The sequence below is a fragment of the Heliangelus exortis genome, chromosome 2 (assembly GCF_036169615.1).
Source record: "Heliangelus exortis chromosome 2, bHelExo1.hap1, whole genome shotgun sequence".
NCBI classification, from domain to species: domain Eukaryota; kingdom Metazoa; phylum Chordata; class Aves; order Apodiformes; family Trochilidae; genus Heliangelus; species Heliangelus exortis.
The window spans coordinates 60,032,248-60,057,605 of record NC_092423.1 but is presented as its reverse complement, the minus strand read 5'-3'; the positions used below and the strand labels follow the sequence as shown (position 1 = coordinate 60,057,605).

The 25,358-nt window shown below is 41.5% G+C and overlaps 1 long non-coding RNA gene across 2 annotated transcripts in view; it reads left to right on the top strand.

Annotated features, from left to right (window-relative positions):
• Positions 1–277: 277 nt before the first annotated feature.
• LOC139792655 (uncharacterized) overlaps positions 278–25,358 on the top strand; it is a 107,622-nt gene continuing 82,541 nt past the window's right edge. Inside the window, exons 1-2 of one of the 2 annotated variants that reach the window (XR_011724330.1) lie at positions 278–464; positions 3,934–4,239. This is a non-coding gene — a long non-coding RNA (uncharacterized lncRNA). Of the gene's footprint in view, positions 465–1,316; positions 1,692–3,933; positions 4,240–25,358 lie in introns of those variants that run through there. The other variant, XR_011724331.1, reaches the window with a different exon arrangement.

The window sequence follows — 25,358 nt, the reverse complement described above, 5'->3', positions numbered from 1 at the left end:
CACAGCACACACCGTGCGGGCACCACCCCTCCCCCCGAATGCCCCCCTTCCACTTGCACCCACAACACGCAGATAAAGGGCGGCAGATCCGTCCCGTCCCCCCGCCTCCCCCTGCCCTGCCGTCACCCCCAGCCCCGCTTCCCCGACGTGGGGGTCCCTCCCCACTTCTCCCGTGCCCTTCCCCGAGTGTTAGGCCGGGACGCTGGGAAGCGGGATGGGCATCAGAAAGTTTGGCACCGGGGGCGGGCGGGGCGGGGGCGGAGGGGCCGCTCCTCCGCGCCTTTGTTCGGCTCCGGGAGCGGACCCTCAGCGGGGCCGAGTCGGGCGCGCACACGACTCGCACCCACGCTCCGTCCCCTGGCAGGAGCCTGCCCCGTGGCCCCGCCGTCGCCACAGGGCTGCGGTGTGGGAAGGAGGAGGAGGATCGAGGCGGAAGGTGTTTCTTCAGACTCCCTCCCGCCAAGGTGAGTTGCAGCTCTGCTCCGCGCTTCTTTTGTCTCGGTGCGAGGCCGCCGCTCGCCCCTCCCCGCCAAACTTTCGTCGGGATCCTCGGCGCCCCGACGGCCGCCCGTGGACCGGGGGCCGGGAGCCGGGGGCCGTGGCGGGGCAGGGATGCGGGGGCAGCCGCAGTTTCCACTCGGGGCCGCGCCGTGGCTGGTCGGCGGCGCCCACAGTCGGCTCCTCCGTGGGGGCGACCGGAGAGCAGGTGAAGGGGCCGTGAGAGGCCCCCTCCTTCCCTTTTGGTTTCTTTGGCACGGATGCAGTCGGCCCCATCTTTGCGCTTTACGCAACAGGTAGGGATGCCAGGAGCTGGCCACAGCGGTGGTTGCACGGACCCGGGGCCAGGAGCCTTCGAGGGGCTTTTTTGTTGCTGTCTTTTGAAAAGTGCTAAGGGGACGGGGAAAAGAAGCAACAGTCTTCCTAAAGTCCCCTTCAGTTGTTTATTTATGTACTTCCCGTATCCATGCGAAAAGGGTTCGTTTCGCAACTCCAGAGGGTTGGTTGTGTTTTTTTTCTTTTTTTTTTCCTTTTTTTTTTTATTTCCCCTCTTTCTTTTAAACTTATTTTTCTTTATGTCCTGCGTTTGCCCGTATCATTCCGAGGGATCAAACTGACCTAAACCAGATACCCAGAGGCTTGTCCTCATTGACAGTCAGGGGAATCCAAACAAAGAGGTGCATCTACCGGAAATAATGATTTGAGAGATGTTTCTCTCCCTTTCCACCCCCGACTCCATCAGCTCCCTCCACCCCCCCCTCACCTCCCCAACCCCCCTCTGCCTTGAATGCAACAGTTATTTTTTTCTGGGAGGTTCAGTTCGAGAGAAGTTTTGCTGTGGAGACGGGGCCGGAGCTGAGGAGGGATGGAGAAGACGGAAAGTTGCGGCTGTGGGAGGAGGCGGGGGACGAGGGCAGTGCGGGACCCCGGCTGCGCCGGACCGCGGGGGGAGCAGGGGCGCGGGGGACCTGCTGCCGCTGCCGGCTCTTTGTCTGCTCGGGCAACTTGAACAAAAGGAGAAACTCGGATGAACTCTCCATCTCTCCCTCCCTTCTCCCGGGTTATCTCATCTTCGGCAACTTTATCGGGAAAGATTTGCTCAACTTTCTCCGAGCTCTCCCGCCGCTTCTAAGCAAACAGCCCCGGTGTAGATCGCAAGGAAATCTGGTTTCACATTTTAAAGAAAGGAGATGGTACGTTTGAACTACGGGTTTATTGTTCTTTCTCGACTCCCTCGTTCTCCGTTCCCGCCCCCCCCCTCCCTCCCCTCCCAAGCTGCGCTTTGGACTGGGTGTGCGCAGAGGAAGGAGGCTGCGGGCCAGCCGAGCCTTTTCTTTGTACTTTTCGGAGCACATGCAGGTATTTTTTTGGGAGGGTAAGTCAGTCATTTTGCCCTAGCTCCGGTAACGCAGGCTGGGGGGGACACTACTCAAGGAGGGGTCTTGCCTCCTCCTTGTTCCTGCTTTGTATTTTATTTTAGAGCTTTAAATTTTTATTTATTTATTTATTTTAATTTTATTTTATTTTATTATTTCTCTCAGAAAGCTTCTGGAGTAAGTTGTGTTTTGAAGAGTTGGGGCAGAGGAAAGCTGAAGACAGGGAAGGCTTCTTGGGGTTTTAGAGACCTCTAGGAGCACTGGCCATGGAACCGGGCGGGCAGGGTACAACAGGGGCAAGGTGGGGGCTCTGCTGGGTGCTAGCCTAGGTTGGGGAGAAGGGGACGGGGACACCGTAAAGGGTCTCACATTGCTGCTGTGGGACCTTCTAAGGATAGTAAGCTGTGCAGAATTGTGGAGGGACAATTTTAGGAGAGGAGGGATCAGAGGGAGGGTTTTGTTCTTCCAAATGTTACAGTAATAGTGGAGAGAGAGAGTGGGAAGGGTCATTAAATTCTGGCCCTTCCTTAGCTTATCTTTCCTTGCACAGTGCAGTCTATTTTGTCCCGTTCAGAAAGTAAGTTTTCTTGGGTTTTGTTTGTTTTGTTTGTATTTGTTTTGTTTGTATTCATGCTTTCTGGAGTAAGCATTGCAACTTCAGAAAACTTGGTCGCGTGGTCTTTGTACTTTCCTCAATTGTCTTGATTAATTTAGTGACTTATTATTTCCCCTTCCAGTTTTCTATGCTATGGAACAACCACCGCTTTTCCTCTTCTTTTTCATCCGGCTCTATTTCTTTCCCTTTCCTGTGTTATTTTCTTGTCCTAATTTACCAACTGTCCCTCTCCCTCCTTAGATTTGTCTGTTTTAGAGTTTCTGAAGTCTCTCCCTTTCCACTTTCTATTCTAATTAATTTTCCTCATTTTCTCGTCCTTTTGCACCTATTCTTCTACTTGTTTGCATTTCCCATGAAAGCTCTTCTTGCCGGAATCTTTCTTTTCATTCACACATAGATACACCCAGGTTTCTTCTGATGTGAAGCAAACAAAACTTATTGCTCCTTCTTCTAATATTCTTCTCTGGTCTGCCCTACGTGCATGTTACTCGGTTACAGAGACAGAACCTACAAAAATTCTTAAGCGTCCACCAATATTCACTTTCTCCTTTCTTCTTGACTTTATCTTTGTAAACCTACATCTTCCAGTCTCTAAAAGCTTATTCTAGCTCCTCTCCATCATTCTTCATGTGGAATTTTGTTCTTCCCTCTTTTCCGCACTCCAGGTTGGCAGGCAAAATGCTGCTCTTCACATCATTATTCCCCTCTGTGCAGAATACTCACATTTTTTTCTCTGTTCCTCATGTTCTTCCCAACCCAAGCAAAAATTTGCTGTTTGTACTCCTGAAGGAATGGCAGGCACAAAAGGAGTGCCAGCATAGACAGCCATGAGTTTGGCTGCTTTGGCTTGTTCCTTGCTGGGCCAGGTGTCAGCAATGGTGCCCTTTGCCAGAGCCCTGGATGCTGTAGCACTTCTGCTGGTGAAGATGCCATAGAAGGACACTGAATTAGGGCTAATGGGGAGAAAAGATCATCATTAAGTTCTCCCCTCCATCATCCTGATACAATTCCTTCAAAAGGGCTTATGAGTTTTATTTTTGCTATTGCTTTTAAATTGACTTATTATTTTCATGAGTTTTGAAATACCTGCCAGGGCAGCTGAGGAACCTTTATGTAACCTTCCTTTCCTGGCATTTCAGCACTTTCTGTAATGCAAGACTGTACAATGTATAGAGAAATATGAAAGCCTTTTTCTTAAGACATTGAAAATACACAAGTGGCAGCCTTCAGCTCGGTTCTTGTGTTACACTCCAGCCTGGTGATGCTTTTAAAATGAAATGCCATCAGCAAACTTTGAGTTTACGATGGGTGTAAAAATCTGTGAAGAAATATGCCTTTGAAATTATTCAGAAGAATGTAACTTTATATTTCTGCCTTAGTCCACTGAAGTAGTGTGGCAGAGTTACTGTGCTGAACTAATACTTCTTCCCCTTATTTGAACAGGTCAAAACATGGTCATCAGGAAAATGGGATGGTTGCCAAAACGACAGTCTGTGATGGGTGCCATATTGTGTTATTCTTTGGATGGTGGATTACAGTTTGGGATTCTTCAAGGGTGGTTAAAATGGTACAAACTGTACTGTACAGCTGCTGAATGTCTTAACTATTTGGCTTCATATATAAGAGAATGAGTTCCTGGAAGAAGGGGAAGAGCTTCTTGCAGAAACTTGAGGATATTGTGGAAAATGCTGCTGAGACCCATTTGGATTACATCGCCATCTGACATTAAGGTCCTGCAGCTGATGAAAGGTATGTTTCTCTTCTGTTGCAAAAACATTATGTCTCATACATCAAAATAATAAATGCATCATCTTTGTTTTAAACAAACTTGCTTTGTAGTATTTTAATTTTTTCTGTCTTTGCCTTGTTGCTGATGCTTAACAATAGTTTTGAGTGGTGTAATGTGACAGAAATGCCTTACTAATGGTTTGGCGATGTTTATATCTTGAATGTAGAAGGAAAACTGAATATGAAAGTATTTTTCTTTTCAGAGGTAACTGACATTTTCAAGGTAATGACTTTGTTGAATCAAAGAGTCTAGGAATTTCCTAGCAGCTCTAGGAAATTTTACTAGTTAACTTTTAAAAAAAGTATGTTAAAACCAGTTTAAACACAGCATTTTCCACAATTGTGGTCTTTTAAACAGCCAACTTCATTTAAAGGCATGTAACTATTTTGAGTTGAACTCGAGAAAACAATGTTCTACTATTTAACCTCTCTTCTTCCAAAAAATAAAAATCTTATGGGTGACTTGTTCGGTGGAGGGAGCACATAGAGTCTGTATTTCACATAAAAATTCAAGAAATTCTATTGTTTCATCTGTTTTTAAAGTTTTGATTTAAAGCTTCGTGTGAGTGTGTTTGCATCCCGAATGTCCTGGCACTATGAAAGTCTGCTGAATGCAGATAGTACTCAGTTTTCTTGTTATTGTATGAGATAATGAAGGTACAAAAATGAAATGAAAAGTAGGGGAGAAAACAAGCTGTTGAACTTATTAATGAACAACAACTTATTAATAACAACTTATTCTTGAATCAAGATTAGTTGTTAATCCAATGGTGAGGAAATCATCGAGTCTCTTACTTAAGTATGAAAACTGCAAAACAAAATTTAAAACTATTTAAAATCTTACTCTTTTATACCTGTTTTGCACACTTCTTTCTTATAGCTGAGGATGTGGGACATGAAAATAATTTTTGCTGCATATTTCAGCTTATCTGGTTGGTTCCAGCCTATACTATATGTAGGGCAGACCAGTACTCGTAATCTTGAGAAAAGTGCTGAGCTGGCTGGCCTACTTTAGAGCAAAATAGAAATCTGAACGAATAATCACTTGTTATCCTTTCCAGTTGTAAACAGAGATTTATGAAGCAATACAGTCCTAATTTCCTGGTCCTGCCTGCGTTTTAATAAAGATCTACTGTTAATTTTCTTGATTACTGAGAATAAGCTTTTTGTTATGTACTGAGCACAATTAACATACGCTTAGATTTCCATTCTGAACATTGTTCTACATTTATACTATTTTTGAACTTGTGTGAGTTAAGTTAGACCTACGAAATCTTTATTTTAAAGTTTCAGTAAAGGAAAGTCTTAGGCTGTTTGTGAAAAGAAGGGGGGAAAAAAAAAAGGGAAAAGAAGGGGATAAAAATACTCAGAACTACTACCTAGTGTCATCTTGGAAAAGAAGCCCAGTCATGTTTCCGTATTTAAAAGAAACCAAAACCGTGATTCTTTTTTCTTTCTGTGCAAATTTTCTTCCTGCTCATTTTCTTCTCAGGCACTTACTGCTGTTTAAGAAAACTAAACTAGGCAGTTACTATACACTTTATTTGTCTTCATGAAAACTATTAATTTTCATCAACACTGAAAATTGAAATTAATTTTTGCTTAGAGTTAAGGTAAATACAGATGGCTCCTTATAGCTTAGCTCAGGAGTTTGTATAGGTTGAATTTCCTCATTGCTATAAAGTTAATGACACATTATGCACATTGTTAGATACATTTGTGTTTTTTTATACCTGGAACATTTAAAACATTAATAACTTTGTGACAAAACTATTAAGATTTTTAAGGGGGGGAGAGGGAATACCATTTATCTGTCTTCAAGTTTCTTTGGACTGTTTCCAATAAAACAAAAAGAAGCATTCTCATATTCTAAGTTCTGTGGAGACAGGGAAAGTTGGACCATCTAGGAAAGGTTTAGGGTGGTAACTCCTGGCTGGTATTTGTGCTGCATTGGTGGGAGGTGAGATCCTTGCAGGGCTTGCACAGAAACAGGGAAAATGCTTTTCAGAGTCCCGGCTGGATTGTCCCTGTGCCTTTCTCCTGAGAGCAATTGCAGCAAAAGGGGCAGCAGCAGCAGCAGCAGCAGAGTCAAGGGTTGGGTGGAGGCTGAGCTGGGGAAAGAGCATCACCTGGGCCCTGGGAATCACCTGACTTACCCAGGTGGGAAGCAGCCCTGATGCCTGTGGTGGGGGCTGGCTGTGAGGAGCTTGGGAGCTGCCTCTGGAGAGGAGGGTCTCAGGTATGTGAGCTTTACAGCTGTAGTTCAATAAAAGTCTGTGAAAAGGTTTGTTCTCTGCAGTTTGGCCAATTGCTTGCTTTGCTTCTGTCTGTCCTGGAGGGCAATGGAAGCTCTTGCAGGTGTCCTGGCCCACATGGGCTTGGGGTTAAACTCTGCCTTGTGACCCTACTCTGGCATGTGTTGTCATTAAGGTGGTAGCAGAAATTACACCTAAGCCAAATGAAAACAAATCCAGACAGCCTGAGCAGTGGGTTCTTCCTTTGAACTGTGCTCTCAGTTAAGAAAATCAGCCAGTGTGCTTTGTTGCATGAGAAAGTGTCTTGCTCCACATACCTGAGGAGACAGTAACCATGGGGATGTTTCAGGCCAACAGAGCACAAGTGCAGAGGAGATTTAATAGGCTTCAAGATTTGATTTTACAGGGTGTTGTGGGTAAGTAAATTGCAGTGTTGGAGTTGTGCCATGTGAGGAATAGGCAGAGGAGAAAAGGGGCAAGTTTTGTAACTACTGGGGTTTTTTAGATAGCACATAGGGGAGGTGGTTTACAGAAAAATTTTCTATCAATTAATATCTAGGAAGGTAGAAAGGCAAGTGTGATAAAGACTTTATTGTGTTTCTTTGATGGTTTCTTCCCTTTAGTGAAGTATTTTTCTGGGGCATGAGCTCCAGAATTACCGAGTGAGGTAGAAATTTCCATAGACCTGTGTGTGCCCCACTAGTTTCTGAAACAAAGCAGGGACAAGAATGCTTTAGAGAGGAACTGCTGCCTTTCACCCCTCCAGTGGGAGGCTCTGTTCCCACAGTGCAGAACAAAAGGTCTTCAGAGAAAGAAGGCTTTGACAAAGAGTGCTCCTTGGGATGCAGAGGTATAGTTTTGATTCCTGAGTAAAATTTTGGGATACATCTTTTTGGAATAAGATTGATAGTTCCTGAAAGGGTCCCTGAACATTCCAAAGAGTATTGCATAATTATGAGGAGTATGGCATGGTAGGTAGGGATTTTGTGCTCCTTACTGGGAAGCTGTAGGACAAGGCATATTTCTAGACAGGAATTGGCTTTGTAGCTTTGGTTCAACAGAAAATGTATTCATAACAATGTTGCTTTTTCCTCTTTTTTTTACTCAGTGCTGGTTGAATCTCATATGCTTAATCATATAGCTTTGTATAATAGAAATTACAATTGCAAGTGCTATGTTTTCATTCCTCTGTTTTTGCTTATGTGTCACCTTGCCAGGTGCCTTGAAGTACAATATTCTTATGGAATCAGTATAAGCATTGAGTATGATTTGTTTCTTTTCAGCTTGTGTGAGCAAATTTCTTGAAAGAGGCAAAGGAAAGTTACTGAAGCTGCAAGGAGAGACCTGACAGTTGAAATCTGGGGGTGGTGTGTTTGGATTTACACAACCTCCTTCCCCCCCGTTTTATTACAGTTACATGATTGAGAAATACTTGCATGAACTCGTTTAATGGAAAGGAAGCCTCCAGCATGTGAGCTGCTTTCTGTAAAAGGCCATCAGTTATGTCAGGGCAGAGGCATATGGTGTCTGGAATACAGTTTTCTTTCTCCTGATTGGATTAATTTTATTTAGCAAGAAGCTTTCCAAGTCACTAATGGATTGTGTTTTGATTTTTTTTTGATTTTTTTTTTTTATTTTTTTTTTTTTAACTTGCATTGTCATAGCATGAATCGTGTCACAAACTATTCATGAAGCCTAAAGTAAGGTGCTATTGTGCTTGGTGCCTTGACCTTTCCTTGATTAAAATGCACAGATGTGTTTTGGTTTGGCAGGGGGAAATGGATAAGCTAGGGGGATTAAGAATATTTTAATACAAAATTAAATGTGGTCCTTGTGCGAGGAGAGGGGCAGTATTTCCTCTGAAAGGCTTTAAGACCACTGCAAGCATGGATTCTCTATTCATATTTATGAATATTTTAGATTAGTGACAACATATTGTGTTTAACTCAGTAGAAATAAGATGAAAATGCTCATACCAATTCTACATGTGCATGCTCCTGCTAAAAATATCAAAACTATTGCACTTCTTACACTTAAAAACTATAAAGCAGATGTACATCTATTTAAGAATGATATTACCACCTTATGAAATGTACTACATTTTGATACATCTTACACGTATCTGAGTCTGTTTTTTTAACTTTTCTGAGTGTGTTTTTTTAAAAAAAAACTGTGTTCCTAAAGCATTTTGTTTGTGAAAAGTGTGGTATCAAGTCCTGCACAGGAAGACGAGCATGGTGTTGCTCTGGATGTTGTTACTTCTCCTTCAGAGGTAATGGAGAGCAGTGAAGTAGAACCATGAACATTTGCACTGGATTCCTCACAGGCATGGGTGGGTGTGTGGGGGGAAGGCACAGGTCTGTCACAAAATGCAGTAAGTAGGCAATGGGAACAGCTATTCCGGACTGGTAAGGATGGAGTCTGACTTAACTGGGAGCCGGGGATGATTGCTGGGGAAAAGAAGTGGCAAGGCACCTTGAAAACAGGGGCTAGTTGCTAGCAACTTGTGTGATTAAGGAAGGGGAGGTGTGTTTGGTGTTGATAGATGAGAAGCAGTTTGTCATAATTTCTGTCTGGAGGCCTGTGCCCTCAGAGCATTCCTAATGGGAAAATGCAGTGAAATCTTTAAATGGCTGTAGCAGAGGTTACAAGTATCTCTGGGATCAGTGTAATTGGCTTCTTTTTTGATGAATGACAACATTGTTTCTGTTTAACCTGCACAAGCAAACAAAGTTAACTTTAGCTTTTCATGTTTTGGCTTCAATTTACTCCCGAAGTATCTGCCTTCAGTTGAGGATACATGTTAGCTTCTTCTGTTTGGCTTTGCAGTAGGGTGGAAAAATTCATTTGGTTAAGTGGTTCAGGACTTGTTTGTGTTGTTTTGAGATTATTTTTAAGGTGAGACTTTGTGTGGCTGCTCATTAAGTTATCTTTCAGAATTTGCAAATGATATCAGTGTGCAGATGATCTGAAAATAACAAATGTTGTGATGTCTCCAGAATACCTAAGAAGGCACCATGGATTATGCAGCAAACACTAAGGTGTATCTAAGCAACCTGTTGCTTTTGTGCATGATGGTGCAGTGCCATGCAGGGCATTAACTTAGGTCCCTAAGCTACTTTAGCAGTATAATGGTTCTACTGGGTTTGATCTATTAAGTGCTGCTTCTCAGCTGAGCTGGCACATGATGTGGCTTCCATTCAGCTGGTGCTGGAGCTGACCTGAGCTGGTAGTAGCTCAGGGGGCTCTTCCCTTGTGTGGTGAGAACATGGACTCAGTTCAGCTCAGTAGAGAGGCTGTTGTTTAAAGGCTTTGGACTTTGAGTGCTGGGAGCTGCAAAGGTGTTGGAAGAGGCACTCTAACCCTTATAGAAGATGTGTAGCCTTTTTGGTAAAATCCAGAAGATCAGATAGATGATGAAAAGTGTGCTATCTCTGTGGCTAACATTTGACATATTCAAAGTTTTATGATGCAATATAGACAGTAGCTGTATTCATTCCAGCCCTTGGACTGGTCCTGTGGTGCATGTTTAGGCATGGGTCCTTACTGGAAAACTGATACTGGAAGAAAGAGTGGTCCTGATTCACAGCTTCGTGTTTTCTGAAATTTATTACCCTTGCAAAAGAGGGAACGAAAGAAACAATTCTAAACTCAAAAGCTTGTTCTTTATCAAGCAGATACCTTTCAGATTTAGGATTTGTATAGATTATTTTCATAGTCTTAAATCTATGCATTATGTGGCTTTGTAATTTTCAAGTTTTCCTTTTGCATATGGTTAAAATCTGTGTCCTAGATTGTTGTTTGGGTTATTAGATTTGGATTAACGGCTGTCTCTTCTTTTCAAATTGCTTCTTTTCCATGGTATCAGCCCCTGATATTATCCATCTTTGAAAGACTTTGATGCATCAGCATTTCTAGCCTAATTTAGTCAATCATTTGAATGCATTGTGAAAAACTTTGTTTAAATTGAGAGAAAAGTTGGGTGATTATTGCTTTTAAAGCATAAATGGGAGCACAGCTTGCAAAAGCAAATTAACTGTCCCTGTAAAAATCTATATTGTCAACTCAGTTACTCTCTATACATGAGCTATTGGAGTTAGCTGGAGAGGATTTGATGTATATCTCCTGCAGGAATTCCAGCACTCGGGAAGTGGAGAAAGTGGGCTATAACCTACTAAATGTTCATGACAGTAGTTCACCTAATAATAGGACTGAAAAGGAAGATTTCAAGGCAACAGTAAGATAAATTTGCTCCCTTTCCTAAAGAAATGATTTGTTTTGGTGGCTTGGCTCTGACTGGATGTCAGTTACCCACCAAGCCTCTTTGTCACTTCTCTGTTGTACAGGGAAGAGAAAATACAACAAAAGCCTTGTGGGTTGAGGTAAGGACAGGGAGAGGTCACTCAGCAATTACTGTTATGGGCAAAACTGACTCAGCTCAGGGAAATTAATTCCAATCAAAATCAGTGTAGGGTAATAAGAAATAAAACCAAATCTTAAAATGCTTTGCCCCCATCCCTCTCTTATTCCTGGGCTCCACTTCACTCCTGAATTCTTTTACTCCTTCCCTCCCAGCAGTGCAGGAGGATGAGGATTGGGGGTTGTCATAAGTTCATCACCCACTGCCTCTGCTGCTCCTTCCTCCTTAAGGGGAGGACTCCTCGTGTTCTTCCCCTGCTCCAGCATGGGTCCCATTCATGGGGTGCAGTCCTTCAGGAAGGAACTGCTCCAGCATGGGTCCTAAGTCCTGCCAGCAAACCTGCTCCAGTATGGGTTCCTCTCTCCATGGGTCTACAGGTCCTGTCAGGAGCCTGCTCCAGCAGAGGCTTCCCACGGGGCCACAGCATCCTTTGGGCATCCACCTGCTCTGGTGTGGGGTCCTCTGTGGGCTGCAGATTTTGGACCACACAATGCATCGAGATGCAAGATCAATTAGATCCTAGTTCCTTTTAAATGTCTTATTCAAACTCAAAACTCACCTTGCATGACTGTAAATGCGTAGTAGCTTAAAACAAAAATATTTGCTTCAGCTTGCTTGAGTTACCCAGTGCACTTTTTTGCTTAGCCACCAATTTTTGAGCTGCTATGTCTAAATCCAGTTATCTAGGTCAATTTTCAGCAGAGCCAAGTAGTAGTTGCTGTTGGCTTCAGTGGTGATATGGAGCACAGGGTTTTTTTGTAAAAGCAACTCAGACATCAGACTCTGTGTGTGCATATGTATACACATACATTACATACTGCAGATATGCACACCATACAGTCCAAAATCAAAGGTGTGGTGCCTGAGGCAGCAGGTGATTTTCTCTCTCTGTAGCAGCATCTAGTGCATGACCAAACCTTGCTTCTGGGCATCCCGTGTCAGCCATTTTCTATGTTGTGTTACCTTTTTGGTTTTTTTTTTTTAGCTACTCAAAATTAATACATGCCCTGTTCCAACTTATCAGTTTATTTCTTAAAATGCATGCTGTGTACAACTTTTGGTCATCAAAAAAAAAAAAACAAAAAAAACAAAACAAAAAAAAAACAAACACAAAACAAAAACAACAAAAAAACCACAACAAAAAACAAACAAAAAAACCAAACAAAAAACCCACAAAACCATATAAAGGAAAAGCATCTATTGAATTAGTAGTGAGCAGGTGAATCCTGAAAAAGTTCATGGTAATTAGTTGTAAAACACTTTTTCTCAGTCTTGGGCACACTGCTCACTTCTCCCCTGCCCTTCTGAAAAACACCACTGAAAAACAGCAGGGCATATCTAAAGAGGAGCTATGGTATGCACTAAAAAAAAAAAAATTTATTTATTTATTTATTTAACTGATAAATCAATCTGGTTTACCTTTTTATGTGTGTTTGCATAATATATATATGTGTGTAGACATCTATATGTGTTGGTATAATGGTATTCATGGCTTTAAATTATCTACAGTGCAATAGTCAAAATGGGTAGAGGAAATATTTTTTTTTTAATATCTTGCTTTAATTCAGTAGGCATTGTGAGTACCAGAAAAACTAAGAGTGGAATGTTACTTGTGGACTTCACACAGGGTAGACGCAATGCTTGCTCTCTCTTTGAGGCAAGCAAAAAGATGTTTGCAAAGCCAGACCAGAACCATTGCCATATTGATTTCTTTGCATTTGCAAATGCAAATAAATCAATCTACTGCTTTGACCTTGGATCGTGTGTGGCAGCTGAAATTGGTTTTTTTGCCCTGAACACTGTTGCAAAATGCTGTAAGTTAAGATTCGGTAGATCAGAGTGATACTAAGACAGAAAAGAGGCAGAATAAGAATTCTTTTGGAGACTTGTGTGTCTGAGATTTTTGCCCAGGGTTATGTATCTTGAGCCTTTTCTTAAAGTGTGGATACAAAACTGGATAGATGTATAGGAGAGCATATTCTAGACATTGAAAAATATGTATAACGTAATTAAAAATAAGGATTTACAAACACATTGTAGTCTGGTAGATTCTGAACATGAAGGGGAGGTGTCTTTTTTGTTTCTCTACTATATCAGAAGTGGTGGATCTTGAGTGATGGTTGCTGAATTAAAGCAGTGTATATTTTAGGCTTCTGGTTGCTTAGTGTGAGTTGTGCTGTCTAAAACAGCCCAGGAATTGCCAGGACACATTTTACATACAGCATTTTCCCTTCTTTTCTACAATGGGCAGTGGTTTACGGCCAGGATTTGTGTAAGAGGAAGAGTAAAGTTTTTCTTATTTTTTTATTCAAAATGCTTCCAGGCTGAAGAGAGCTATGAATCAGACCCTGTTATTTCAGGTCAGTGCCTGGATTAACTTCTTGGCAAAAACTTATTATGGATCACATACTGCTATCATCACAAAACACAGTAAGTGTTTGCTAGGTCTGCTTAGGTAAACTCAATATCTTTTACAAAAAACAAAGAGAGAATCTTTGTGCAGAGCAGGGGTTGAATGTACTATAGTAGCCACTTGCCAGAAAGACACTTGATAGTAGTCAGCTTTTGAGGGAGATGCAGCCACTCAGCATCTCTCTGAAGAGAACCAGGTTGTGCTCTTTAGAAGATATTGTTGTATGTATTGTTGTTGTATGTATTTTCAATGAATTTTAACTTGACTCACCTCTTGTCTCGGCATTCAAAGATGAGAAATACAAACTCTGAGGAATATTGCTGTGAACAGTTGATGCCTGTATTTGGGTGTAGGGCCATACTTGCTGTATAAGCAGAGCTGGCAAAGTCTGTAGACATTACTGGCTGTCTTATTTTTGTTTTCCCAAGTGGGAAGGGGAACAAGCAATTAATTAAGCAGAATAGAATATTTAATTTATCGTATAATTTTTGCATGGCTCTTGTAATGTCTTGGTTCTACGGTTCTTGGATTAAAAATTGTTACACTAGCTGCACATGTTTTATTTTCTGTTGTAATTGAAATAAGTAGAAACTGTATTTGGGAAAATTCAGCATCAGAATTCTGAATCAGTTAGTTTTAAAAAGAAATCTCATCTCAAGAAAAGAAATCTCAGTCTTCAAGGGTCGAAGTCTTTCAGTTGGGGAAAATTATCAGTGTAGATACTTTAATCTTCAGCTGAAATAGTCTCTTATTTATGCTTGATTCTTCTGCTAGGTTAATGTTAATTGGCTTAACATACCACTCATAAAAGATGTCATACTTGAGTCATTGTGTTGGTAACAAATCTTGTACTGGATAGCAATGAAGAAATATTACCTCTATTAAAACCCACACTTAAACCATGGAGTCAGTAAGGACTCATGACATTTTGCCATCATCCAGCTTAAAGCATTTTAATGCTTTCAGTGGCATGAGGTTTTTTTCTTGGTGGGGGGAGGGTAGGACTTGTGGGTGTGGGATGTGTATGAGGGATAAGCAAGTGTGGCAGATCTTTCAGATTATGCAATACATTATATACTGTAGCCTGTGCCAAGTGCAAAATCCAGTCAAAATGCTGGCTCAGGCCTGGAATCTGTAACACCAATTTAACTTTAAATGAAATCTGTCCAGGATTGGGTTTCTCAAAGAAAGCATCCATAAACAGTGGTAAAAAGACCCAAATCTGCTTATATTCAGAACCCAAGCAATTTGATATTAAGAACACAGCTCAACATTTACAAGTATGCATGCTTGTAATTAGCAAAGCAATTTCATCCATCTCTGCCCTGAGAGAAGTATTAGAACTGGGCCTATAGTAGAAGGCAAATTACTGTGACTCAACGATTTATTTATTTTTTTATTTATTACATTTAAATTAATCCCCCAGCCTCTCAGAGGAGGTGGTGGTGTGTTGCTGACAACACAGCTCGGAGCCTATGCCAAGTCCTGGCATCCAGCTTGGCTGCTACAGGTATTCCAGGGTATGGGATGGGCCATTGACTTAATTTGATCAGACCTCTAGTCAAAAGATGCTTCCCATGCTTACTTATTTATTTAAACCATTAGCACCTGAATGGCAATGAGCATGAATAAGCCATTGAGAGTGCTGTTGCTTTCTGAAACCTGGGTGAGTGGGAAGGTCTTAGGTCTCAAGGGTCTGTGGAGTTTCATTTGAACAGCACAGGCAGGCACGGTCAAGAGACAAGGCCTTCACATCAGAAATGATAATATGAAAATGTTTAAACCTCCTCAGCCACTAAAGGCCATAAACACTTACATGACACTAGAAGCAAGGCAGTCCCTCGAGTATGTGGTAGAGAATGTCTAAAACTTAGTGGGGCACCAACCATTGCATCTGAGCAATCACGAATTAGCCAAACAGATGCATTTGCTTGCAAATTCTGTATTTGACTCCTGTGAAGCAGGTTACTTACTGTAGCTTTGTGACCAGGTAAACATCATCATAATGATCTGAGAAGAGTTACCACCTTGTAATAAAATGCAAATAATCAGCCAACATATTCTCTCTTCTCACAGTCAGAGCCGAACATCAGAGGAAACTAGGTTGCTTCTTTAATCTTTTTTAAAGTGTCCTGATAAAAATTGAGTGTTTCAGATATGAGAAATGGCAGCTTTGCAGCAGGTGTAGCTGGCAGAGGAACAGGGGTGTTCTGCCTTCTTTCAAATTCTGTGAGAATTTAAGCTCCTTTGGACTATTAGTACTTCCACACCCAGTAGAAAGCAGAGCTGGTGATTATTTGTTTTAATGTGAAGATTCAGTGAAGTTTTTCTCTAAAAAATGTAGCATTCTTTGACATCTTACTTTACGGCTCATAGCACTGGCAATTTTTTTTGGTGTCTCAGCATACCAGGTTGTGCCATACCACGACTATTCCCTTAAAGTGGCTACAGTACTCAGTGTGTCACACTGACCTCTTCATGAGATACTTGCTATTGTGTATATAACTATGAGCATTAGGTTTTCCTTTTGCCGAAGGAGACCTATGAGAGGTTGCTTTTAAGGTGCTGTTTTCCTGAGATGGTTTTGCTTTTAACTTCCTTAGCCAATTGCTCATTCATTCGTTTGCAATTACAAATTGTGGTTACCGCACGAGTTGAAAAATTGTAGCAAATGAGCAACTTCTTTCTGAATTTGCTTCTCACCTTGGATTTGCAATAAGCTTTCAGACTTCATTTAATTCTAACTATGAAAGCTGAATCTATTACAGTAATTTTATTAACATCAAAAGGCTTCAAATTGTTCACATGTAGCTCTTAAAATTTATAAAGTCACAGTTTAAGACTTTGAAATTCTTAACAGATGCTCATCTATGTTTTCAGTATTTGAGCTTAAAGCAGAAAGAATTTAACTCAATTATAATAATGTGAAGCTTTCCCCTTTGCTTTGCATAATTAAATATTTTCATTTACATGGCACAGAAGTTTAACATTCCAAACAAACAGGGTTGATAAACTGAAGAAAAAGTCAGACAAAGATGTAACTGATGCATGCAGAGTAATAATGCACTTGCTGGTAATCTTACTGTGCTTGTTATTAATAAGCTTAACTAGAACTCCACATGCAAATTCCTGTGAATAGGAATTGTGTATATATATATATGTAATTTTTTTTTAATTATTTTTTTTTAAGTTATGTGCATCTCCTTAAATACTCAGTAAAGTACATTAGAACTGGGACAAGAATACAGTAACCTTGATATCTTATTTCGCTTCTTCTTTTAGTTTATTAATTGGTGTGACAGGTTTTGGGGAGATAAGATTTCTCTTTGTTTTTGTCCAACTAATGTAAGTGCAGTAGATGGTCTGAGTGTCCTTGTGTGGAACTCTGTGATCCTCTGTATTTCTGATTTACACCTGGTATAGGAAAAGCTATGCTAGGTGTGGTTATTACTATCACTTTGAATAGTACTCTGTATCAGATTCAACAGCCCGGTGGCAAAGTACTCACACTCTGCTATAGTGTGAAGTTATTTTGAGGGCTGCAGGACAGACCCAAGACCTGCAAATAAGCAAAATATATCATTCTGAAATGATTTTTGTTATGCTTCTGAAGAAATTTAGTGTGGATTTCCTTGGTTACTTTGGTGTCACACTTGAATCTGTTTGGAAGTGAGAGTATCAGTGATGTTTCCCAGTAATAAAATGAAGCACTTCTGATTCTTATGTTCAGGAGTTCTTTGACTGCCTAGAACACAATGTTAAACACAGAGGTGGAATGTTTATGGGTAAGGATAAAGGGGGAGGCAAATGAGGCTGCCATCCTAGTGGGAATCTGCTACAGACCACCCAACCAGCATAAAGACAATGACAAGACATTCTTTCAACAACTCAGAGATGTCTCACATTCACCAGCACTTGTTCTTACGTGGGACTTCAACTTAGCTGGAAGTACAACACAGCAGAAAGGGGGTAGTCCAGGACATTCCTGGAATGCATGGGTGTCAGCTTCCTCTGACAGCTGGTAAGTGAGCCCACCAGAGGTAGTGCCCTGCCAGACCTACTGTTTGCAAACAGGGAAGGGATGGTGGAAGATGTGGTGGTTGGAGGTCGTCTTGGGCCCAGTGACCATGACATGATAGAATTTTGAATACATGGTGAAGTTAGGAGTGTTGTCAGCAAAGCTCTGCCATGGACTTGCAGAGGGTTGATTTTCATCTGTTCAGGACACTGGTTTGGAGACTCTCTTAGGAAGCAGCCCTCATAGGGGCCCAGGAAGGCTGAGCTTACTTTAAGAATGGAATTATGAAGGTGCAGGAACAGGCCATCCCTATGTGCCAAAAAATGATCCATCAGGGAAGAAGACCAGCCTGCTTGAGCTTTTGCAAGAACTCAAAAAAAAAAAAAAGTGTCTATCAGCTTTGGAAAAATGGAGAGGTAAATCAGGAAAAGTTTAAGAATATTATAAGGTCATGTAGAAAGAGAATTAGAGATGTGAAACCTCACCTATCTCATCTCTGTTTAGGATAATAAAAAATGCTTTTATAGATACATCAATAATAAAAGGAAGGTCAGGGAAAATCTTCATTCTCTGTTGGATGAGGGATGAAACATAGTAATGGAAGTCAAGGAAAAGGCCAAAGTGTTTAACATCTTCTTTGCCTCAATCTTTAACCAAAAGACTGACTACCCCCAGGGCAACTGTGTTCCCGAGTTGGTAGGCAAGGATAGGGAGCAGAATACCCCACCTATAATCTAGGAGGAAGCTGTTAGTGACCTACTGTGCCCTTAGATCCCAACAAGTCTATGTGTCTGGATAGGATTCATCCTAGGGTGCTGAAGGAGCTGGCAGAAGAGCTGTCTAATCAGTCTTCATCATTTATCACTGGTCTCAGCTAACTGGAGAGGTCCCAGGTGACTGGAGGTTGGCCAGTGTGACATCCATCCACAAGAGGGGCCAGAAGGAGGATCCAGGGAACTATAGGCCTGTCAGGCTGACCTCAGTGCCTGGCAAGGTTATAGAGCAGATCATCCCGAGGGCCATCAAGTGGCATGTAGAAGACAACCTGGGCATCAGGCTCAAGCCACATAGGTTTAGGAAAGCAAGGTCCTGCCTGACCAATTGCATGTCCTTCTAATACAGGCTGAGCTGCCTAGTTGATGAGGGGAAGGCTGTTGATGTGGTTTACCTTGACTTCAGCAAAGCCTTGGACACAGCCTCCCACAGCATCCTCCTGGAAAAGCTGGCAGCCCGTGGCTTGGACAGATGCACCCTTTGCTGGGTTAAAAACTGGCTGGATGACCAGGCCCAGAGAGTGGTGGTGAATGGTGCTGCATCCAGTTGGTGTCTGGTGACCAGTGGTGTCCCCCTGGGATTAGTACTGGGCCCAGTCCTACTCAGTATCTTTATTCATGACCTGGATGAGGAGATTGAGTCTACCCTTCGTGAATTCATAGTTGACACCAAACTGGGGGGAGTTTGACCTGCCAAAGGTAGGAAGTTGCTGCAGAGGGACCTGGTGTGGCTGTGTTGATGGGCCAAAGCCAATGTTATGAAGTTCAATAATACCAAGTGCAGGGTCATACATTTGGACCATAATAAGCCCCCCTACACCCAGACTGGGGGAAGAGAGGCTGGAGAATGGCCTTGCAGAGAGGGACCTGGGAGTACTGGTTGACAACCAGTTGAACATGAGCCAGCAGTGTGCTCTGGTGGCCTGGAAGGCCAATGGAATCCTGGCTTGTACCAGGAATAGTGTGGCCAGCAGGATTTGGGATGTAATTCTCCCTTTGTACTCAGCACTGGTGAGGCCTCACCTTGAGTACTGGGAACAGTTCTGGGCCCCTCACTTCAAGAAGGACCTTGAGGTGCTGGAGTGGGTCCAGAGGAGAGCAAGGAGGCTGTGAGGGGACAGAGGGGAAAGTCTTATAAAGTCTTTTAAGGAAAGGGGAAAAGTCTTATGAGAAGAGGCTGAGGGAGCTGGGGTTGTTTGGCCTGGAAGAGACTCAGGGGGGACCTTATCACTGCCCACAGCTGCCTGAAGGGAGGCTGCAGTCAGGGGGGGGTCAGGCTCTTCTCCCAGGCAGCGAGAGGGCATGGCCTGAAGCTGCACGAGGGGATGTTTAGGTTGGATATCAGGAAACACTTCCTCATGGAGAGGGTGATCAGGCATTTGAATGGACTGCCCAGGGAAGTGGTGGAGCTGTCACCCCTGGATATATTTAAGGAAAGGCTGGATGTGGCACTTAGTGCCATGGTCGCTGGTGTGGTGGTGTTAGGTCATAGGCTGGACTTGATGATCTCAGAGGTCTTTTCCAGCCTCAATAATTCTGTAATTCTGTATGCATTGTTTGTGGGGTGTGTAGGAGGGCAGATAGGACTTGGGGTTTTTTGATATAAGAATCCAGTGCAGAGAAGCATATGCAAAAGATGGGGAAATACCTTCCTTGCTCACTGGATATTGTTCACAAATAGCTTATGCTGTATGGCTTAATTCCTTCCAAAAGTGGTGTGTTGCTGCTTTACTAAGTTTTTATCTCTCTCTTTTCCTATTCCTGACCTTGTCAAAGACTCTTAAAATAAGAATTTAAAAACTAAACAAACCCCTCCATAGCTGACATTCTGAAAACAACATTGGAATATTAGGCCTTGGAGTCCCTGGAGTACAGCCACTTATTTTTGTGGTATGTGAACTTTTTCTCAGGTTTGTTTTTTTCAAAAGGTTTAGGGAGTATCTATGCACTTTCCACTTCACAGGTTGTAAGCACTGGGTCTAAGTTTAACTATTTGCCTGTAAGCCCTGGGGATTAGAATTCCTAGATGTTTTAATACCAGTGACTGCTGTTAAAAGCTGTAATGAATAGGGAAGTTCTGATTTATATGCATTTAATTAAACTTAATACCCAGGACTTGTTCCAATAAATTCACACATCTGGGTGAGTGAAAACCATTGAGTGGTTTTCAATGGGTTCTTACAACATGGGTATCTATCTTTGAGGGCTGGAGACTAGAATTAAGGTATGATCCACATAAAACAGTTTTGTTGTGAGACTTATTACAGTACCTGTTAGCATCTCAGACTGTGCCTTTTGATTCTGCTGAAGAGGGGCAGGGCAAACAGAAAGGGCAAGCGGACACTCTTGCTCTGTTCTTGGCTATGAAAAGTATGATTTTGGGGATGCAGTTTGAAAACCAGACAGCTCTGCAGCAGTTTAATCCAATTGAGAGATGGGCAGTGTATCTCATTTGCCTAAGGACTCTAATGGGATAATCCCAGGTAACCCTATCATAAGCTCTTTTCAGCATCTGGCAATGCCACTGATGAGTGCTGTGATACTTGCAGGTGACTTGATTAGTTGCTTGAGGTTGCCTGGTCCAGGCCAGGATGCAATAAATCTAACCTGATATACTTTAATAATGATGAGTGCAAACTTATATGCGTGCTGGAGGAGTGAAATATTACTGCAGTAGAGGAAGACCATGCTAGGAAACAGGTAAACTGGACGCACTAGTCCATGAGACTGTGGTCCTTGTGATAATTAAAGCTGCAATTTATGTGAAGCATGCCTAGTTGAAGCAATCCCTAGTTGCATGCTAGCATCCCTAGCATGCCTAGGGACCTATTCTAGCTGGGTTACAGTGGTCATAGCTGGTTTTTTTTTTATGGCTGTAGAAAACAGGCAAACAGGCATCCTTGAATGTGGCAGAAATGGTGATACTTGGTCAAAGTGTTGTCTCTTGAGGGGGGAAAAAAGAATAAAAAATACATTGATGCATTGCACCTTTTTTTTTTTTTTCTCCACATCAAAGTGCAATGGTATTCACAAAAAAACCCAAAACAAAACAAAACAAAAAACAAAAAACTATATGGCTTGTGAGCCTTGGACTTGTCTGAGTGAAGGTGCCTTTGTAGTTAATAGTCATCTAAGGGTTTTTATTCCCATTACTTCTTGGACCAATGGCCACTGGTTGAATTCATGGCACCTGGTGACACCAGATTCCAATAGACTTAATGTAAAGAAGTTTACGTTGGTTTGGCTTGAATCTCCTATGAACTGGGTTCCTCCAATGCCCCTCTGCTGTTGTAACAGGAAAAGGAATTGTTTCCCACTTGCCTTCCCCTGCCACCTAGGATCTTGCAAAACTGTGTTGTCTCCCCTTTCTGATCTCCTTAGAATGGTTATGAGACTAAAGGAGCCACACATAAGAGCTGTCTCTTAACTCTGATTATTTTGCCCTTCATTTTCTGCTTTCTAATCCTATTGTGTCCTGTTGGGAGAAGAAAACAGGTTTATGTAGTGAACAGCTCCTTGATTTCTTTTTCTTCAGTATGAATTACCTAATAATAATAACTGGTAGCATTCTATTTCCTTTTTATTTTCCTTTTGGACTTCTCATGGCTGTCTATGTAAAGGGAATACTAGCCCTCATTGTAGGCTTAAAACACAGAAACTTGTGTGTGTGTTTGTTTTTTTTTTCATTTTTGTATTTAGTATAACTAAATAAAAGGAATATTGTTTACCACTTACTAAGAGATATTTGTGGAACAGAGGAGTTCAAGGAAATCTCATTATTGCATTTTTAGTGTTTTGACAAGCATTTGTAGCTGAAAATTAGAGGGTATATTTTCCCATATTTGCTGCTATATTTTATTATTTTTTTAAAAAAAATATTTCTCTGGCAGCCATAGATTTCATTTTGGCTCCTGATAGTTTCACAGAAAAAATGCAAGATACCTCTTGTGATACTATGAACACGAATCTTTCCTATAGATTACAGGAGGATGAGCAAAACAATAAATTTGGAGAAGAGCTAGTGGTGCTGTCATAAAACTATGCCAAATACAATGAAGATGCCCCATTTCTTCTCTGTTAGCTGAGGAAGATATATAGGTACAGCACAGTAAGATGGAGGCTGCTGTCACCATGCCTGGATACAGACTCGACAGACAAGGAAGGGCTCAGGGATTGACAGGAACTGAGATGTAGCAGCTCAGAGGAGAGGAGGAGAGGCATTCAGAACAGGGAGCATCCCCTTGTGTATTGCAGATACTGGAAGTATTTTTATTGTCAGCTTTCAGTGTATGATTTGCAAATTACATACAGGCCTGGGTGATATCTGGTAGCTGCAGACATGTCTTCTGTGATTCATGACCAAAAAATAAAAAGTGGGAAAAAAAAAAAAATAAATCAATTTGCGTGTTCCATTCCCTTTAAGAGAAAACTAAAAATTGCACCTCTAGCTTAGATAAATGTGGATGTCAATTACTACAGCTATTTCAGAGAGTTATACAGAGGACAGCTGGACAGTGTATTACTATATTGCAGTACCAATTTAAGTATCTCCAGTCTAGGCAGGATTTTGATTAAAGGCATTTACATAGTGATTGTTAATGATGTTAAGCTTTTTGAAGAAGGGTTATGATGGACTATCACTTAGAATCAAAAAGATGAGAGAGCTCTTCTAAACTGGTTACAGAGAAATGAGGTGGCTGAAGAAGATGTTATTTCTTCTTGTGGATCCTGGAACAGAAATCATGCCAAAGAGCCCATCTTGGTTGTATAGAGGAAAAAAATGAGCTTTTTGAGCCATGAATTATTTAGGTTGGTGTTGCTAAAAATGTTTTGGTTTTGGTTTGTTTTTGTTTTTTTCTTTTTTCTTTTTTTCTTTTTTTTCATGTAGAGATGGCATAGCTGACAATACTCAGTTCAAATGGTCTTACAAGTTCAGAGAACTTGAATTTCAGGCCCTGTGAATTTAAATATGTAATGACTAGCCTTCAGTAGCTATGTCTGATAGGTTGGTGCCTCTGTGCCAAAATTAGAAAGTACTTATTAAAAAGGGTGTGGAATCAAATTGATCTGCATTAGCCATGTAAAATTATTGAACACTATCAACAGTACATAGGTCATCACCTGCTGACACTCTTTTCAAAAAGTGGCAGAAAAACGTCTGTCTACACTGTCAGAAACTGATGGAAGTCACCAGGGGTTTGTTGATGTGTAAGGAAAAGAGGTAAAACAAAACCCCAGTTTTTCTCTGTTTCCACTGCATACTGGAAATGATCCTTTGCTTGGCTATAAATGGGAACTTTGGTTTGCAAGATGCCATATGGAGTCTTTTAAGACTGTTTTGTTTGATGTATGTTATCAGTTTAGGAAAATGAGTATCACCTCTCCAAATCCTAAAACAACAGGAGAGAAAGAGCACTTATTTGGTTCAGTTATTTTGCCCAAGAAATCCTTGGGAAATAACTAACAAATTGGGAAGGGAAAAAAAGAACAGTGGACTTCTGTTGTGTAGAACAAGTGATGTTCATCTCCTGTAAGAGGTGCAGGGGTCTGCTTATTGCATAGGGCACCTCAAAATAAAGATTGGTTATCTGGTTAGGAGTACTGGAAGCTGTCAGTGACGCTGGTTGGGTATTAGTGTTTGGTTTGAGAAGACTGATATTGGGAGCTACACTGACTTTGGCACAAATTTCTCAATGTTAGTCAAGTTTTGCCATGCTCATAGAGTAGCATGCCTTCTCTTTTCTGTCAAGTAGATTCTTGAATGACAAGCCCTTTGTCCTCTTGATATGGGTGAGGAAGGTTGCGATGCCCCCACAGGCATCATCCTTTGATACTCGCTTCGCAGATTCTGCAGATTCCCTGTGTGCAGTTTAGTTGGTGTTAGCTGAAAATCTGGGCTTACTCATAAAGAAATGTATTAAGTACCAGGAATCATTCAGGCAGGTATTTAGTTTCTATATTTTGTATTCACTGTTTCCTAGCCAGTAGCCTTAAAGAAAAAGAGACAGAACTCAGTGGGGGGCTCTCCGGCTTATGTTACACTGAGGATTGGGTTGCTAGGAAAAAGTTCCTGTTGATGGAAGAACAGCTTATCTATGCTTGTTGAGCTGGGGTTTTTTTCTCCAATTTTCTCTGATGTTGTCAAAATGGAAGAGCAAGTCATAAGCACATGGCACTTTTAGCACAGCACTTGGCTCTTGTGTGTAAATGGCAGACTCCAGGCTGTGCTGGGAGTCGGCCTGAAAAACGTAACTGAATTCAGAATTCTCAGGATGCAAAGTGGTGAGCAGCTTTGCTGTGAGCTTCTCTTTCTCCCTTAGAGTGAACCTGGGAAGGAGAGGGCTTCTGAGAAGTTGCCAGCAGTTGATAACTGTCCAGAAATCAGTGTGTTGGATCACTGGAGCAACACTGAAAGGAGAAAATGAGAATAACCCAGAGCCCTGGATGTTCAAACAGTCCCTGCTAAACATGCTGAAAGGCAGGAGGTACCAAATATGTTTTGTCCGTGGTATCAGATAGGAACTGAATATTACATAAATATCAGATTTATTATGAACTCTTTTCTTATTCAGTGAATATTAAAGAATTATTCCTCTTGTGTTGAATAAAGGAGAATATGTTGATAACAGTCATTTTGAATGCAAAGATATCAAGACAGAATTAAGGAAGGTGGTGTTTCCTAAGGAACAGTTCAGTTGAGAGAATAATATTTGGTTTCTGGTTTCAGTGAAGAAATGGAGAGGTGTTAGTCGAGCATTTTTAAATGAAAGGTATTTCTTGAGAGTCCTAGTTCATTTCTCCATGCAGTTAAACATAGTTAGTGGATATATATATATATATCTTTTTAAAAAATTGTACTTTTAAAGTATGTATGTACTTTTAAAGCTGTACTTTTCAAGGATTTCAAATCAGAAGCTTATTTTCAATAGTAATGATGTACTGGCTGACGGGTGTGTTCAAGTCCAATGCTTTTAACACAGTGTGCTGCCTCAGTAAGTGATCCTACTTTCATCACTGGCTCTGTCTTTTTATACCTGTACAATGCTTTACTTCTCAACTTTGCAGGTAATGCTGGAATAATCTAGTAGGTTATTTCCACTTGTTGTTCCTCTCCCTTGTCTGGGAAAACCAACATGCTTTGCAAGCAAGCTCATTTAAGTTGAAATGAAGCCTGTCCTCTGTCTCCAGCATTAGTCCAGGT